We start from the raw sequence: 5,315 nt of genomic DNA on the forward strand, positions 1-5,315 counted from the left end.
CTCTCTCTCTCTCTCTCTCTCTCTCTCTCTCTCTCTCTCTCTCTCTCTCTCTCTCTGTCTCTCGCGAGGTGCGTCTCACTTACGACGCATTATGTGGGACTGGTAAAAGCGATAGTCCGAATAATTCTTTCGACAAGGATCCGCCGGGATCAGAGGGAGAATTTACTGCAGACGGACACACACTCGCGCCTCTTCTCTACTCGTTTTCTCTTTTATCTCGCTTTGATGTGAAGGAGGTAGAGCAGGACCAGATATAAAAGGGACAAGAAAAATGGTGTTCTCCGCCGCCGCAGGAACACCGGCCATGCCCGCCATTGTTTCAGAGCGGCGGGTCGCCTTTAAAAATGCTCGCCTTTCGCCCCCCGTGAGTGAGGCAATTCTTTACCGCGCATGTAATACGTCATAAATTCATGCTTTTCCGGGGGAAACCATCGTTCCCCGCCGTGGGCGAAATATGTTCGACGCTTTAGCACGACGCGCGTAACATCAAAACGCGTTAGCGCGCTCGTGTTTATCGCGATATATCCGCTTAAGAAGCTTCTCCATCGCAGACACGTGGGCCAAAGGCTTTTTAGGAACGCTTCGAAAGCAAAACGTTACATTCTCCCAAGACGTCAGAGTCTCTGTATCTCTCGTGCATCAGGTATCTCGTTACACAGACCAGACCTGAGCGCGCGCGACTAACTTTGCGAATTTTCCGCGAAGATGTTGCATGCAATCGATCATGTACGATTATCCCACTTGACGTAATCTTTGCGCGCGGCAGCTTTATTATGACAAATGGCAACCCGTCAGGGCGAATGCAGTAAATAGCCATCATCGAAGATAACCCGGTGAACACTCTCCTCGCAGCGTGATCGATATATTTCTCCGATAGAGAGTCTCGCTCGACTGGCGTTAACGGAGCGCATTAGAATGTATCAGTTATCGAGGAAAGTTCCGGGCAACGCAAATTTCCGCGGTCACGAATAGTTGGCCGCAGAAGCAAGAACGCGTGTACGAAAATTTAATATTACGCCCACTCCCATCCCTCTTCCGAAAACTATGGCCGCGGAATTAGCCCGGCGCGAGCAGACGTGGATATATTTCGAGCGTTCGATCCGCGTGTTTCAACTTTCATAACGCTGCGGCGCTTCCGATGCGACATAAAAATTGATAAAGGAAAAAAGGAGGAAAAAAACGGATGTTTTCCTTGTCTCTGAAAATAACATCATAATAAATACACAAGACACTCTTATTGGAGTTGCTCTCAGGGGCTTCCTTTTAATCGGAAATAATCGTAAACAGTCGCGGATCGTGTCTTGATCTTGCGTTGCATCTTGAAGAAATTCATCAATCTTCAACCGGCACCGCGCTCAAACGGACGTATTTACCGTTAACGATTTTTTCCCGCTACCTTCGCCCAACTCGAGTACGCCGATGGTAATGCTGACGCGCCTTAAGCGACGATTTTACTTCCCATTACAAATCGTTTTCCGATTCCATTAAGAGCCAGCGTTCTCCTTTGCAGTTCCTGAATACGTTGACACGTAATCTGTATTTCAGCGTCAAGCTCAATGAAAGCATCGTTTGCCGCCTCTCTCTTTCTCTCTCCCTCTCCCTCGCTCTCTTCCACTTTGCAGAGAGAACCACAACCTGGACAACGACTACATTTACTGAAATTCAACAACGATTTTTCCAACCCGAGCTCTGTTAGAACCGACAGGCGGACGAGGACTTCAAAAAGTCGATCGCGCCGTCGCAGATCCGGCGTTCTCAAGGGTGGTTCTAGATCGATCGACAATGAGTCTTGGAAAGTCGCGATTTTCTGTTTCTGCCTGATTTACTTGAGGTCGCATCAAATTCTCCTCTGTAATTTCACTAAAAGAACAAAAGGAGAGAGTCCTCCTCGGCGATTCACGATTCTCTCAAGGATCGGGCAGTACGCATGTTAGCTTGGTCGCAGGGCCGTTCGAGGAATCGCGCCGGTGATTCGGGAGGTAATTTGTAGCCCATAAAAGTATCGTTCGTTTCGAGTAACCGTCACCGGCGTGAAGGGGATGAGGGAGCCTTGAAAGCGCGCGAACGTCGCCAAATCGAAGAGCAAATCGCGCGGTTACTCTCGCTCTCGGGGATGATCGGATTTGCGTGCATTTGGACAGCAAATTTGCGAGACGCGCGGCGGTAACCCGCTCCATAAATTGTGAGTTCTGATTGGGATTTACGAGTGGAGAGCGAGCACGCGCGCACATTGCGGCTCTCTTTAAAACGAGAACTGCGGAGCGCACCACGAGTCCTCCAATCGAAATTTATGGCCGCGTATCTCGCGAAAGAAAACAGGAAAAACGGAGGGGATGGCAAGCGGGAGAGCCAGCGGCGAATCTCGCTGGCAGAAGGGAATTCCTTGCCAGCAACCTGCACGTTTCGCGACAATGCGAATGTTTCGTTTCTTAATTCTCTTCGCGCCAACGCTTCATAATTTATATGTGGAAGATCGTTCGTATCAAGTTTTCTTCTTACAAGTGTTTTAGTGCAGATGAATTCAATTGCTGAGCGTCCGATATTGAGCGTCATGATCGAGATTGACAAGCTATCAGGGAAGCCTCCGGTTTTTGGGAATTAAGTTTCGCAAACAGATATAACGACATCTTATCTAATATTTAATTTCGAGTACACTTCGTTCTAACGGAGTTGCAGTGAATATTCATTCTTGTGCAAGTTGATTATTCGCAAGTTGTGGCGATTGTGTGGGCCTTTATTCGTGCCGAGATGGGACGGAACGGAAACGAGTGGCTGTTTTGTGTATTTCCAGCGCGCGAAGGGTTCGTAATGAAGAGGCGCAAATTGCATAATACAGGAGAGACGTACGGGAGATTAATACGCGACGAGTTTCGGGGAACGATGTTTCCGACTTAATACGGTCGGTACTTTATGCCTCGAATTTTATCCCGGGTTCTATCCTGACGTCGGATGGGGTCACGTACTCCGATAACACGAATCCAGATTTGCTATACATGTGCTCGAGGATCTGACTCCTGCCAATTCCCGTGAGAGAGTGCAAGTCGCTGACAAAAATGTTGTGCGGTGGGAAAAGCGGAAAAATTTATGGATATAACATGAGCGTAGCGAGTATCGATTATTTGATAAACCAAACCGTCGCAAATACGACGTTTGACGTTATTGCATTATGACTATGTGTGTGTATGTGTGACATAACAGATAGATTGTTCGCTATTTTTTTGTGAATCTCAGAACGTATTGTCTTACCTAATGAGAGAATTTGCTTTCCAATGTATAGTCGACTACAAATCGGTCTTATCGATAAAGTTGCAACGCTTCAAGTTGCCAGAATTGAAAGTCACTGCTGTCGCATGTATGCGCAATAATCGATTACGACAGGAGCCGAAGTGACAGTATAGAGTGTGACATTTATGAAATTTGAAAGAAAGAATTTATTTTCAATGAAGAGAACATTACTTTTAGAGGTGATTTTTATATATTTATAACTGATTGCTGTGTGATCGTACACGTCAGCAGTAGCTTTCAATTCTGAAACTTGAAGCGTCACAGCTTTATTCGACAAAAAATATGCAATCGACTATATGTAGATTGTACATAATATATAATATGCAGAGAGAAACATGAGTCTATATATGCGGATAAAATTTGTAATAAAAAATGGCAATTATTATATAGTAATGTAGAGACGATGATTCATATTCTTTTATTTCATTTTCGTTGATGCGAATGTAAACAAACCGATCGTCTTTAGATCATCGAATGTAGCCTTATCGTTGAACGCGCCTGGAATATTAGAATCGAGATAACTCGCCAACTGACGAGCTATTAGGATGCCTATCTGCAGGCGTATAGCGATTGGATAACCTGAAGAATACTCGAAGTAACTTATGTGATTCTATACACAATCTCAAGACTTGCTATTCCACGTTATGAACGGTATTCGGGTATTTTCATATCGCTCTAATGTATCTTGATAATAATAATACTTGATTTGACTCTTACTTCACGTCACGTCGTGGAGATCAGCTGATAACTTTGATCTATAACGCTAAAGCCTAACAAACACAGTAGAAAATCAACAAACCAAGAGAGAGATAGAGAGAGAGGGGAGAGGAACAGTTCGCGTTAATTGAAAATAAACAATCAGCAGCGAGTTTAATACTGTTCAGAATTACTACTTTTAGTTGTAATAAGATACTTGCATTTCAACAAGGGTCGTAGAGGAAAATTAAGCCCTGTTTAAATATTGCGACGTACTTTCTTATACGAAAATTATGACTCAATGATAAATATTCTCCCTTTCCTTTTTTTTTTTTAACAAAAAGTGCATGAATAGTATTTTCGCAGTGAAAACGTATTTTTCGGGAGAAATTTATTTGAGTTTGATTGTAATTAAATTAAATTTTCGTTCAACCGTAATATTTAAAAAAATGTATAATATTCGAATTTTTCATTTTTCGGCTGCATACGTAAACGTTCAACATAAATATTCGTGTGTTTATTAACGAGACAGCAAGGTGAAATTAACACAAATTTGCGTCATTCTATGATCGAGATATTTATTAAAAGCACTCCATGATATTTGTTAAGAGCTGCTCCCTCATGTTTGCCCTGAAGGCGAACTGATCGCTATTACACATTGGGTAAAAGTCCATTGTTGCATAAACTTATTTCGTTTTTCCTACAAAATTTGATCGACCGTAACTAATCGATTTGAAGTTTAATATGAAAAAATAATACAAGTAATCCCCAACGATCGATACGGCGCAAGTGAGATGCCAAAATGTATTTTTCGCGCGCGGGATTAACGGGGAATAAACACTACGTTAATTGTAGAATTGAAACAAGCGAAATAAAGCGAACAAAGAGAATCGATTTCCACACAAATTGTGGCACGTTTAATCTTTACGTAGCTTAAATACATAGTTACATTCCACCCGGAAAACACACTAATAAAAGATCTTGCAACGTTTTCATCTATCATACATTTCCCCATATATTCCCATTGGAATATTTTCATTTTGTAGAATTCGCATGATCGCTATTAATGCAACAAATGAAGGTTTTTAGCGCACTCTCGCGAGAGTGTTTATAGAAGAATTCACGGATGTGCGACGCGCATATACACATCGAGTCTACATGGAAGACTTATCTGACGGCTGTCGTACACGTAGGCGGATAAATACAATGACGGTGACGTTAAGTCAACAGAACGTAGTTATCTACTATCTCTCCTACAGAGAGGAAAATAGAAAGAGACAGAAACTGAGAGAGAGAGAGAGAGAGAGAGAGAGAGAGAGAGAGAGAGAGAGAGA

General features: G+C 43.0%; 1 protein-coding gene across 10 annotated transcripts in view; it reads right to left on the reverse strand.

The window, feature by feature from the left end:
* LOC116849352 overlaps nt 1-5,315 on the reverse strand; it is a 156,287-nt gene that overhangs the window by 89,830 nt on the left and 61,142 nt on the right. The window lies entirely within an intron of this gene.

The sequence above is a fragment of the Odontomachus brunneus genome, unplaced genomic scaffold, assembly GCF_010583005.1.
Source record: "Odontomachus brunneus isolate Ranch 3 - 2012 unplaced genomic scaffold, Obru_v1 Obru_scaffold_113, whole genome shotgun sequence".
In the NCBI taxonomy this organism is placed as follows: Eukaryota; Metazoa; Arthropoda; class Insecta; order Hymenoptera; family Formicidae; genus Odontomachus; species Odontomachus brunneus.